Raw genomic sequence first — 13,766 nt, 5'->3', positions numbered from 1 at the left:
GACCTACGGGCAATGTAACGATCCTTTTTATTAACTCTCCTCAAACCCTCTGGAATGCTCTGGGTCTTTGCACCTGCTGTTCCCTTCTGCCTGAAAGCTATCCCTGCTTTGTACTTACATAACTGCTGTCCACACCTCAGTGTTCGGCACAGCATCACCTTCTCAGGTAAGCCTTCCTGGTGTCCCCACCACTCACTCGTGTTACAGGCTCCCCACTACAGTGCTCATCATGATTTCACATTTATAACTAACTAGAGGCCCGGTGCGCGAATTTGTGCAGCGATTGGGCCGGGCTGGCTGGGGGGAAGGACTGGGGGCAGTTGGCTGGCTTGTCCCCCATCAGGGTGGGAGTGACTAGGGGTGGGGCCAGCTGGGGGGGAGGGGCCAACCAGGGAGGCCCGCTGGTCGAACTCCCAGTGGAGGGAACAATTTGCATATAAGCCTTTTATTATACAAGGATGATGTGATTATTTAACATTTACTCCTCCCACTGAGTGTGAGCTTCGTGAGGGTAGGAACCAGGTCTGATTTTGCTCACTTAGCTCTGGGAGGCAGTCAATGGATTTCTAATGAGTGAAAGGCAGAATAAGATTAAAAAAAAGAAAAGAAAATGAAGCCAAGAGTTACAGTGTGGATAAACAGCAGTGCAACATGACAGACAAACGTGTGCTGGGGGGAGTAGGCAGGAAGAAGTTTGGGATCGGGGCTTCACATAGAATGCAGCCTGGGGATGTCCTGCAGAGCAGCCAGCCTCGTGCTGTGGGATCTTAAGATGTAGGCTCAGGTTCAACTAAGTCTGGGTGGGGCCCTAATGCCTGCATTTCTTGGTCTCCCAGATGCTGCTGAGGCTGCTGGTCTGGGGTCCACACTGGAAGGGCGAGCCACCGATAACTGGAAAAGCAGCACCCGACATCAGGGCCGGGCCAGATCGGGGAATCGGGAGCAAGGGAGGGCTGAGGACCAAGCAGAATCAAGCCTCGGGGAGCCACAGATCACGGCTCAGCTGCAGGAAGTGAAAGCACAAAGGAATGAAAGCTGAGTCAAAGATACATCCCAGAGAGAGGGTGCAGGGATCCCTGATCCTGTTTAAGGAGCTCCGGGTGAACCTCCATCCTCCTGAAGGGAAGAGTAGGGAATCTCGTATTAATAATAATATATATTTTTAAATGCCCTAACTGGTTTAGCTCAGTGGATAAAGCATTGGCCTTCAGACTGAAAGGTCCCGGGTTTGATTCCAGTCAAGGACATGTACCTTGGTTGCAGGCACATCCCCAGTAGGGGGTGTGCTGATTGATGTTTCTCGCCCATTGATGTTTCAAACTCTTTAACCCTCTCCCTTTCTCTCTATAAAAAAATCAATAAAATAAAAAAATAAAATAATAAAAAAAATTCCTGGGACCAGCAGTGGAAGGAAACTTGTTCTGAAACTTATAAAATTCCACCTACCCCCAACCCCCACCCTGCCATTTCCAATGCAAATGTCACAGGAGCAGGAATGCATTTTTCTGAGTAATACCGAAAGTTATCCAACCACAACAAATGTGTTCTGTTCCAGAAGGCCTTAAAACCACGCTGAATGTAAAATGCCAAGTTTATTGTTTAGTCCTTTTCTAAGAATTTCAGGTGGGTTAGGACTTTTTTTTATTTTATTTTTTTAAGATACAATAGAACTATTAGTGGGAGGTGCACAGCGGAGTCCCCCGGGGAGTTTTTAAAAAATATGCCATCCTGGCCCCAGCCATAGATGGTGATTCAGCACCTGGGGGTGGGGCCCAGAATGCCATTCCCTTTGGGAAGCTCTCAAAAGAAGGGCCTGAGAGTCGAGGGCTAGAGGAGTAGGGGGTTTCTGGTACCGAGGGACCTGCTGCCCACAGTCAGATCTAGAATACAGGCTCTGCCAAACCTGAGCCATTCATGGTGGGGCCACTGGTGGGACCCAGGCAGGTCCTCAGAACAGCTAAAACAGAGAGGGAACCATAATCACACCGTGACTCTAGACAGAAAGAAACCCAAAGGCGATTTCCAATAGGAGCTGCCCGATGAGTCACCTGGATGGAAGAACCACCGCGGGCACTGATTGTCAAGCCGCTCCTCATCTGAGACTCCCTGCCGCCAGCGCCAGCATGGGTACCAGCGGGTCCTCTGAGCTGAACCATAGTGCTGCCCAGCATAATCAGGGCAGGGCCCGCTGACAGAATGCGGTAAACCGGCGACCCAGAACAGATACACTTTGTCCTCCTCACGTCAATCTTGGTTACATAAAGGGGCTGGAATGGCACTTAATGACAAGCCTTAAGTGGGCACTTCACAAAAGTGGCAGCAATGTTCTTCCCGCCATTGTTCCCAAGGCAAACCTTGATAAGAGGAAGCCTGATAAATAAATAACCGCACAATCTGTTTGCAGATTGTCTTGAAATGGCATCTTAAACAATCCAGCCAGGACAATGGGTGCTGACTAACTGCCCGCTTCCTGTAGCACAGCGATTGCGGCACTCGGGGCTTTCTATGGCTTCCTTTATAAGCCTCTTAGTTCTAAACAAAGCCACAACCTGACCAGGAACACTCCGGCCTCTCCCACCACTAATGATTACAGCTGCAGCTGATGCATTTATCAACATGGAAGCCAAGCGTGCTCAGTGCGTGCTTTTTCAAAAAGCAAATAGTCACGGATTTGTTCTGCACTGTAAGAAGAGAGGTTCTACTGTCACTATCGTTTTTATCAAAGATTCTACTGGCAAAACATAGAAAAGAGGCCACATCTCACTCTGTGCACCGTAGAGGCCCCATAGGTACAGAAAGCGTGAGGGCTAGCAGGTGTAAAGCACCCACACAACAGAACACCGACAACAGAGAGCTAATCAGATTAAGTGGGCCACATACCAGGTACTCAATAAAAGACATTTTATTAATAACTAGTGGCCCAGTGCACGAAATTCGTGCGCGGGTGTGTGTGTGTGTGTGTGTGTGCATGTCTCTCAGCTTCGCCTGCACCCTCTCCAATCTGGGACCCCTGGAAGGATGTCCTACTGCTGGTTTACAGGGATCAGGCCTCAACCAGCAGTTGGGCATCCCTCTCGCAATCCGGAACTACTGCCTACTAACCACTCACCTGCCTGCCTGATTGCCCCTAACCACTCTGCCTACCAGTCTGCTCACCCCCAACTGCCCCCCACTGCTGTCCTGCTCGCCCTCAACTGGGCCTCCTGCTGGTGTGCTTACCCCCAATGGCCCCGCCCCTGACCAGCCTGATCATCCACAACTGCCCTCCCCTCTTGGCCTCTATCCGCCTCTACCTCGGCCCTGCCACCATGGCTTTGTCTAGAAGAACGTCAGGAAGGTCTCCTGGAAAGTCTCCCAGTCTAATTAGCATGTTACCCTCTTTTTAGTATAGATATCAAACTTCTAATGCCATCGGGTGCTGACTGTAGAGCCTGTATTTTATAGGCAAGCCTGACTTAAAAACACCATACAAATGTACAAATGTTCTGTTTCTTAAAGTTCTGCTTGTTTAAATAAAGACAACCTTCTAAAGTTAAAAGAGAGGCGTCATAGAGATGAGGTAGATTCTGGAACTTCTCTACCAACTCAATGGAGCCAGAAGCGGCAGGAGCAAGGCGCCACAGACCACCACACCTTGGTCATGTGAGATGCCAGAGCCCCTGTGTGCAGAACTGGGTAGCGAGGCTTAACCACTGTCCCCCCTGGGCTCCCCATCTGCCCGGAGCCAGACCGGGGAGGGGTGATGCTCTATTTCCTAAGGCACATGTGTCAAACACAAGGCCCTCGGGCCAAATCCGTCCCGCCAGGCCTTGCAATGTGGCCCGCACCGCGCTGTCATCACTGCACTCCGCTGCGTTTCCATCACAATGACAGTTTATGACTGTTCAGTAAACCATTCGGCCCGCGATTTAGGCTGGATTTTAGATTTTGGCCCCTTCTCTGATTGAGTTCGACACCTCTATAAGGGCTAGCCTCCATGCTAATCTGGGGAATTGTGTTCTTGCACAAGCCCATGGCCACAAGCACAAACAAGGAAGCGGAGCATACTCTTCTCCATTAGAGAATGGTAGAAAGCAACTCCATTCTGATCATTTTAGAAGAAAGCGTGAGGGTGATTTCAAACCCTTAAAAATAAACAAGAACGTAGACCCCTTGACTGGAATAAAGCGCCAGTTAAAAGGAATGGAAGGAAGCAAGCAGTCCTGACATAAACACCTAATTTGTGAGTAAACACTGCACAGGAACCACAGGCACCTCTTCCCTACGACCTGTCCTGAATCATCAAGCTGATCTGGGCCAATGCTACCACCTAGTGGCCAGCAGAGGAAAACACGTCACCTCTCACCCTGACTTCCTTCTTCACAAAGGAAACATGTCAGCTTTGTTTCCTTCTATCTTATCACAGTTCCGATTTTTTTTCAAAAAACCTCTCTCACAATGTATAAGGCCTCCTCTGTAGCTCGATTCCTTTCTCCCTTTCGTAACTCTTCTTCCCCAGTGAACTCAGAAGAGCTCTCTTCTTGTTCATGAGCCCCGGCAGATACCTGACCAGCCGGAGAGGGACATCTCTAGCAAACAGAACTCATAAACACTCATGTACAACCAGCCATGTGAGACGGGTGACTCATCAAGTTAAGTGTGCTTCCTGTCAGACACCAACCTCTAATCACAATGCTTTACTTGTTTAGCTGCTACTATAGTGCCGATATTGCTTTCTCCTTTTCACTGTCCACACAGAGTCATTGGGCTGCTTTATGGGTTGGTTAACCGAGTCTTCCGGGGGCAAACCAATGCCCTAAAAGTCACTCCCATCACTCGCAGCATTGACTGCCTACCGACAGGAGAACCCAAGCCACACTTCGGGATTGCTGCCTCCACCTCACACCTGTGGCAGCTTCTAGTTCTGGTCTGTTTTCAGGCCAGGCCTTCCGTGGTCCTTAAACTTCTCTGAGGCAAGCGGGGCAGTCCCCTCTGAAGATATAATTTACCCACAGCTGGCTGGGGATTGATCACTTATCAAGCACCAGATTAAGATTAGATAAAAGCGGAGGGAAGTACGCATTATTAAGCTGCTACAAAAGAGTGATTAAAATGAGGCTTTCTTTTTAACCACAGACTTAAGTAAAACTTCAGTAGTTAAGAATCATCTGGGGGAAACTTGTTAAAACACAGACTCTTGGCACTATCCACAGAGATTCTGGTTTTAGTAAGGACCCAGGAAATCGCATTTTCAAACTTAAGAATTTTTTTTTTTTTTGAGCTTATGGAAAAGCTGCAAGAAAACCAGAACTCCTCACCGCCCCCCTCCTCCCCCCTTAGTCTGGATACAACTGTTTTTATGTTGCCACCTATGCCCACCCCCCTCTCTCTCCCCCTCTCCTTCTACACCCTTACCCCAGGCTTTTAACTGAACACTTGAAAACTGTAACTATCTGTAGCTCCCAAGAATAAAGACAGTTTGTAACCACAGCACCATCATCACTGACAAAGCACTTACGAAATATACAATCCATACTAAAATCTTGCACATGGTTCTAATGACATCTTTTATTTCTGTCCTTGGGATCCAGGCTCCAAACCGGGACCCTGCCTTGCACTAACGGTCCTATAGAAGCTGCATGTTTAACGAGCACCTGCAGAGGACTGGGATGCAGGGGCCTCAGCACCTGGCACCGTGGAAAGCACTCAGCCAGGTGGTCATCTCCAGAGTTCCTTTGGGTGTTGACGGTCTGAACCCACAGCCAGGGGCGTGGGGAGGCCAGCACCCTCTGTCAGTGCTCCTGCCGGCGCTACCAGTGGGTCACAGGGCTGCACAGAGTCTCTGCAACCTGCACAGCAAGCACTCCCCGGAGCGCCGCAGCGACAGGCCTTGCAGTGTGTGTGTCAGTGCCGGATCAGCACTGTTGTCATATCAGGAAGAAAGCAAAGCGAACATAATGTCAGTTCAGAAAGGACGCTCTCACTGGATATTATATAACCAGATGTCTTGGCTTGTTCCTTCAAATTAGTGTGCCTCTCAGACAGCAATTCTGAACAATTCGTAATATCCATGCTGTAAAAAAAAAAAAAAAGACCACAGTGCCTTTGCTATGCACACTTCCTCAGACATGGGCGAGACTGGACCACATGCAGTTGTCATAGAAAAGAAAAGAAATAAAAGAAAAAGAGGGGTTCGCATTTTGTATGACTTGTTAGTCTTTGCAAATGTGATTAATGAAACTCAGCCCAACGAATGAAAAATTGGTTATTTCAGCTCTCATTTGTGAAATGCCCCTCTATTTTAGAAAACACTTCCATAAATTCGATTCCACGTTATTAATTTTAAATTATGTGCAGCTGACAAGCAAATGACCGTTCAACTGGTACATGAAGTTTAATTTCCCTCATGACCATACATTCATAAATTTATCAATACTACCTTCTGCCATTTTTTCCACTTAATTGACTTTTTTAATTTCCAAGGTACAACACTGCATAACAACTACAAATATACTTACTTTAAAAACTAGCTTATAATGTAAACACCATTACTGACTAATTCCTAAATTGGAAAAAAAGTCAATTCATTAAGGAAGGCATTTTCACATTTATTTCTAATTCAACGGCAAAGCCAATAAACTAATTTGTCCTGAGCCTATAAGCCAAAAGATTAATTTTTAATTAACATCTTTAAAGCTTAAAGCTTGCTAATGAATACAATAATCCCAACCAACTCTGGAAAATACTGATGCACAAGTCTTATTTTAGCGCGCGCGTGTGTGTGTGTGTGTGTGTGTGTAAGTGTGTGTTAAAATACTTAATACCTTTTATTTATAAAAATGCTTCCGTGAATGCATTTATGGAAGGTTTTCACTCTGACTTCACATTATTTTTTCACCAAAGGGGAGAAAATGCTTACACAGTCATTATAATAACACAGCTCACTACTAAAATTATATTGCAATTATTAATCCTAATACTCCAGAAGTACACTATTGGCATCAAATCATTTGTTCCACAAATCCTATCATTTGTTCGGGGAGTAGGTGTCGGACCGGAGCCCCCAGGAAGCAGGGTGGAGCAATGGGTAGGGTTACTTTCTTCGAATGGAGACCCGCAATTAGCACTCCTGTTCTCATTCAACTCCAAAATGTCAAATAGTTTCCTTGTTAGGGAGTGGGGTTTATTTATAGGTTCGACACCAGGGCACTTGCAAAACTAACAAAATCAAAGTTATACTTGATACTGGGAGGATAACAAGAAGTAGCTCTGAGCTCCCTGAAGGGCAAGATAAAGAATGCCGTGGGAGTCGCAGGCCGGCCGTTTCTGCAAAGAGGTAATGTTGCTATAAAGAGAAACCAGCCTCTTATGTTCCATGAGCTGAGTCTTCCGGGTTGGGATGGGAAGCAAGGTAACTTAAAAACACAGTTTACTCCAAAGACACCGGGAAACTCATGTTAAAAGTTGTGAGTATATTACATTAAATCATCTCCTCTCCTCACCCCGCCCCCCCCCCCCCCCCCCCCCCCAAAGGATCACATAGAAGGGGGAAAAGCACCAATTCTAAGAGCATGGCTCTCAAGAAGCTGGCAGCGCCCCCCCCCCCCCATGGCCCTTTTCAAATATGACACTTCCCCCTAGAGGTGGCCACTCTCCTAACTTTTAATAATATTTTCATGAGAATTTTGTTGCTGTTGATTCTCACCAGAGGGTATTATTTTTCCGTTGATTTTTCAGCGCGAGTGGGAAGGAGGGGGAGAGAAACATGGATGTGAGAGAAGGCAACATCGACGAGTTGCCTTTCAACCAGAGCCAGGGATCGACCCTGAAACCGAAGCATGTGCCCTTGTCTGGAATCAAACCCAGGACCCTTCCGTCCACAGGCTGATGCTCTATCCACTGAGTCAAGCCAGCTAGAGCCATGAGATTCATTTAAATCAGGTTTTTAAGGTTTCTATGTTTTGTTTTTATGTTTAAGTAAAGGTTATTATGGTGCAGGGCTGACCCCTCCCCACATCCCCCAGGACAGTCTCCCGCCTGCAGGTGTATGCTTCCGGCAGCTTGTGCTGCGTGGACGGTAGAAATGAAGCACAATTTACAATAGCTAGGATTTGGAAACAGCCTAGGTGCCCATCAGCAGATGATTGGATCAAAAAACTATGGTAACATCTACACAATGGAATACTATGCTGCCATAAAAAAGAAGAAATTCTTATCATTTGCAGCAACCTGGGTGGAATTGGAGAACATTATGCTCAGTGAAATAAGCCAGTCAATGAAAGAAAAACACCACATGACCTCACTCATTTATGGATAATAAAGAACATTATAAACTGATGAACCAAAAGATAGAGACAGAGACAGTAAAGCAACAAGCAGACTGTCAAATTACAGCGGGGAGGGAAAGGAAGATATGGGGGAGATAAGAGATCAACCAAAGGACTTGTATGCATGCATATAAGTACAACCAATGGACATAAAACTCTGGGGAGGGAGGGCATATATGGAAGTGGGGGGGAGGGAACAATGGTAAGATATGTACACATATAATACCTTAATAAAAAAATGAAGAAAAAATAAAGAAAGAAATGAGAAGGGCTATGACTCAGCCTCCCTCCAAGTTTGTTGTTGAAGGGTGCCTGGTTAACTTCTCCCGTTACCTGCGGACTGGGTGAACCCGGAAACGTTAGAGGCCGGCCAGCTGGTCTCCCGGGAGGAACAGGAAACGCCGGGCAGCCCCAGGAGGAGCAGAACCAAACCGTGCTGAGAGAGTGCCTTCCAGGACTCCACAGCAGACAGGCTGCCCCAGCCTCCCAGCACCCGGCCCAGCTACCCGCCCTGCGGGAGGGCTACAGTTTCACAGGCTCATTGATCTTGTGTGTAATCATTCTAGTCTCCGATAGTGCTTCAGCAAAGGGGCTCCCGACCACTTAGTGCTCATTGACTGGGCCCCTGCTGGGAGCCAGGCCAGAAACCGGGGCGGGGCGGGGCGGGAGGGCAGAGGTGCCGGAGTCTACGTTCTGTGGGGGTAGGAGCCACGTGGTGCCAGAGGAACAGGGGGAAGGCTCCTGGCTGGGGTGGGGTGGGGCAGGCGTCCAGACCACAAAGGCTCCCTGGGAACCTTGCAGGGTGAAGGGAAAGGCCAAAGCAGAGCAGCTCAGAAATGACACTGTGTGTGCACAACAGACAGGAGGAAAAACCGGGGCATTTTACAATAGAAACTCCACGGGACAAGATCTGGTGGGAGTGTCTGAGGAATAACTGAAATCCCAGGGAAATCTCTGGGAAGAGATTAGGTTCTTCAAAAAAGAGGGCTACGGCGCAGAAGAGGAGTGGGTGTGAGGCCCTGGGAAGGCCCGCAGGCAAGAACTCTGGCAGAGACTCGGGCTGGAAGCCCAGCTCAGCCACTTGTTGAGCTGTGTGAACTTAACAGAGACCACTCACCCTCTCTGAGACTCGGTTTCCTTCTCTATTGAAGAGGGGACATTTTCTCTGCCTCCCAAGGTTGTTTTATTTAAGCACGGAAGGTAATACCTATGCAAATTAACCGGCACCTGGCAGGGCCTAATCAACGATACTTCATCTTACTATGATCCTTAGACTCATTACTTTAGAGCCCAAGGTTTTAAGGAGTTGAAGAAGAAATGAATAATCAAGGCTGCACAAACGTAAAAGGGGCTCCTCATTGCCGACGTAACCAAGCAGAGAACCTGGGTGAAACGACGCGGGCAGGACAGATGAGCGCGGAGCCTCCAGGACCAAGATTCTGTCATGAGTTTTTCCAACAGTCTCAGCGTTTAATTTCTGTACATGTCAGCCCCACGTGCACTACTCCAATGTGGATGATCTTACATGGATTTCTCCTGGGAAATAATTCTAAACAGTCTTGGAAAAGAAACGAAATGGCCCACCGGGACCGGTTTGGCTCAGTGGATAGAGGGTCGGCCTGCGGACTGAAGGGTCCCGTGTTCGATTCTGGTCAAGGGCATGTATCTTGGTTGCGGGCACATCCCCAGTGGCGGGTGTGCAAGAGGCAGCTGGTCGGTGTTTCTCTCTCATCGACGTTTCTAACTCTCTGTCCCTCTCAACTCCTCTCTGTGTAAAGTCAATAAAATATATTAAAAAAAAGAAAAGAAACGAAATGGCCCATCACATCATGAAGTAGGAGGTAATAACACAAACTCACAGAGCTCAAAATACAGGCAATGGAACACATACTGAGCATTTTCTACTGAGCAGTTTCTACCTAAAAAAACGAAGCTGTTCAGTTCTTTCCATTCTCCCTCTGAACAATTCCACCACTAGGCCCAAATAGTCTGGAAAACAGGATGGAATAAATTTACTCTGCAGGGATGTGAATCCAGTTGCATCAACTTTGCAAAAACACTGTGCTAATATTTGCCCTCGGGGCAGAGACACGCCCCTTTGGCTGTCAGTCCACGATATTTCTATCTTGGGCTCCCGTCCCCACCCTGGTACAGCTAGCTCGGAGCAGCAGAAGTCTTCAGAAAACGGCTAACGTCAGTTTGAAAGGGTTGAGATGTGCTAATCGCAGGGCGTCCAGGCCAAGAAGCTGGAATCTCACAAGTGGGCCATCCCGCCAGCTCCGAGCCTGCCAAGGAGTCTGCAGTCGGCGGCAGCCTGGCCAGGGTAACCCAATCCCCACCGCTGGCAGCCCTGGCCATCGTGTTATCTCAAAGAAACACAGAAAAAAACACCTTCCCACCCCTCCCCACCAGAGCATCACCCCATCTGTCCAGGATCAGCCAAGCAACCCAGGAAGTCACAACTCATTCCTTTTCAGCGGGAGTTTCCCAGGGGAGAGCCTAAGGCTCCTCCCGGCTACAAAATCCCCTGCCTGCAGGGCTTTTAATCTGAGGGGCCATCTCGGGTTACACCAGGTAGGGGAACCCTGCCAGGGCCTCTACAAACCAAGATAAAAATGTATTTTTGTGCCGCCCACTGAGGAGGTTTCCAGGGCTTTGGGTCTTGGTGAGGAAAGGAAACTGCATGAACTCTGAGAAAGACGTAGAAAGGCACACCAAAACGCACATCCTTCGGCGCACTTATCTGTCCCGAGGCCTTCCACTGGGAGACGGGAACAGGGACAGAGACCACCCATGTCTCCATCTCCAGGGGCGCTCAGCGGGTCGGACCAGGAGTCCCAGTGAACCAGGGTCGATCGACCCCAGGTCTGAAGGAACGAACCAGACCCGGGTTCCAGTCCCTGCTCCACTGCATCCCAGCAGCTATGACCTTGGGCAAATTCACTCTTCCAAGTCTCAGTCTACTCCTCTGTAAGTCATCCTGGGGAGCAGTGGCCTTCTACCGAACCCAGCAGAGGGCCTGGCTCACGGCAGATATCTGCTTTACCCCAGCTGCTGTGGAGACGGTATTGCCACCCTTTCCATCCACCTCAGTCCTAGTGCCTGGCCTGCTCCCATCCCCAGGCTTGCTGGCCTGAGAAGCAAACGAGGGTCTTACCTACAGGGCCTCAGGGTTTGCCCAAATACTCCCGCAATCCATTACTCCTGGCTCGACTCATTCTGACTGGGCCTGGAGGGCAGCACATCTTACAGACTCAGAGGACCATGCTCCAGTCTCACAGTCAGCCTCCCAATGAGGCCCTGATCCCACGCTCAGTGCAAGACATCCCACACCTGCCCATCGAGTCCAACGGTTCCTATGACTCGGAGGAGGAAGGTGATTCACAGAGGGGACAGGGCCCCACTTAATTGTCTCTAATTTACTGGCTACAAGCATGTCCTTATCCTTTGAGATAATCTCACAGACACTCCCCACGGTTCACAGGCCGGTGGATTTCCTCTTCCGGAAGAAATGGTCCAGGAAACCCTTTTCCTCCCTAATGAATTCTGCAACTACAGACACCTGAGTGGCGACGACGACGTGGGTATTTATTACCTCATTCCGTTCTGTTCTAAGATGACAACTGATGTAACAGGTACGTCATAAACCTTAAAGAAAAAGCACATCCCAAGTACCCTTAGGTGGTGAAGATCGTGCCCGGTTCAGAAAAAGTTAAAAGTGTGGGACACACCTCCCTCAGAACTGGGGAAACATCGTAAATGACTTCCTCTTATGGTTGCATAAGGCGTGGGCCGGAGTGAGTGCACATGACGTGGACAGGCCCTCCCCGCTCCACAGGCTGCCACCCTGGGCTAATGATTAACGGCGGGAGAGCGGGAGTGGGCAGCCTCATTTCCTGAGGTCAGCCGTGGCCTCGTGGACGGGTATGGACTGGGCCTCTCCTACCCCCTGACTGACTCAGACTCTCCTTCCAGCCCCGGCCCCAGCCCTATCCCCAGCCCCTTCTATTGCACCAGCCCCAGGCATCTCAGAACCACAAGGACTCCTGATGGAGGCCCAGGTGCACTAATAGCAGCTGGCAGACCCTGCTTCTCAATGAACTTGAGCTCAACCACACCTTTGCCTGCTCACCTTCAGGGCAGATGTGCTGGCTCTAAGCCAAGAGTCTCATGACAGCCAGGGGACGGGGGACACACACACACACACACACACACACACACACACACACACTGATAGACTGGAGGGCATCCTGGGTGTGGCAGGAGCCTGGGTCTCCGGGAGGACTCAGGACAGCCTCACAGCATCTAGACCACATGTGTCAAACACAAGGCCCGCGGGCCAAATCCGTCCCACCAGGCCTTGCAATGTGGCCCGCACCGCGCTGTCATCACTGCACTCCGCTGCGTTTCCATCACAATGACAGTTTATGACTGTTCAGTAAACCATTCGGCCCGCGATTTAGGCTGGATTTTAGATTTTGGCCCCTTCTCTGATTGAGTTCGACACCCCTAATCTAGACCCTAAGGGCCTTTCAGCAGGTTGTAAGAAAGCTACCTTTAGGGCAGTAAAAACACATTGGCTGTAACCCCTTCCCCCCCCCCATAGAAGATGACGAACCCAGCAGGGGAAAAAGAGGGCAGCTCGGCAGACCTGCGGCTACACATCAGATAAGACCAACACACCCTCTTGTTTTTTGGGGTGCATCTTTTATTTTTATTCATTTATTTATTTATTTATTTATAAATATTTTATTGATTTTTTACAGAGAGGAAAGGGAGAGGGATAGAGAGCTAAAAACGTCGATGAGAGAGAAACATCGACCAGCTGCCTCCTGCACACCCCCCACCGGGGATGTGCCCACAACCAAGGTACATGCCCTTGACCGGAATCGAACCCAGGACCTTTCAGTCCGCAGACCAACGCTCTACCACGGAGCCAAACCGGTTTCGGCTGGGGTGCATCTTTTTTAAAAAGTTGAATTTGTCATGTCTCTCCAGTCACACAGTCCGCTCTTTCCCACTGTCCCACCACCAGACACTTCACTTCCCTGGTATCTGCAGTTATGGTTTGACAATATCCTACCCAGTGGAATCACAGGCACGGCTGGGTGTTCGGATGACTTCTCATTAGTAGGGCTCGGACTTACAAAAGAATCCACAGTAAGCCCAGGGAGGAAGGGATATGTGACCGCGGGCAGGCCCAGACGTCGGTGAAGTGCGGCCCAGCCGAGCGGCCCCTGCTTTAGGACAGACCACCGCCCGAAGGAAGACGGCCAAACAGACGGACAGGTCACTGATGATCTGTGGAAACCACCAGGTGTGCTGTCTTCTTTCCTACCAGGCAGCACATTCTGGGCACACGGAGGATGGCATTCAAGGGGAGGGGAAGGCACTTGTCCTCTCATTGGGCTCCCACATCAGGAGAGAGCACCTGGCTGAAGACTGCGAGGACCGCACGCA

General features: G+C 49.3%; 1 protein-coding gene across 9 annotated transcripts in view; it reads right to left on the bottom strand.

The window, feature by feature from the left end:
• The window catches only part of PTPN3 (protein tyrosine phosphatase non-receptor type 3), a 127,184-nt gene that overhangs the window by 72,070 nt on the left and 41,348 nt on the right, over positions 1 to 13,766 (bottom strand). The window contains exon 1 of one of the 9 annotated variants that reach the window (XM_036433062.2): positions 11,464 to 11,551. The exons of the other annotated variants lie outside the window; for them this stretch is intronic. The gene's annotated coding sequence lies outside the window, so the exon portion shown is untranslated. Of the gene's footprint in view, positions 1 to 11,463; positions 11,552 to 13,766 lie in introns of those variants that run through there. 9 annotated transcript variants of the gene reach the window in all.

This window comes from Pipistrellus kuhlii, unplaced genomic scaffold (genome assembly GCF_014108245.1).
Source record: "Pipistrellus kuhlii isolate mPipKuh1 unplaced genomic scaffold, mPipKuh1.p scaffold_m20_p_12, whole genome shotgun sequence".
NCBI classification, from domain to species: Eukaryota; Metazoa; Chordata; class Mammalia; order Chiroptera; family Vespertilionidae; genus Pipistrellus; species Pipistrellus kuhlii.
This window is presented reverse-complemented; position numbering and strand designations above follow the sequence as displayed.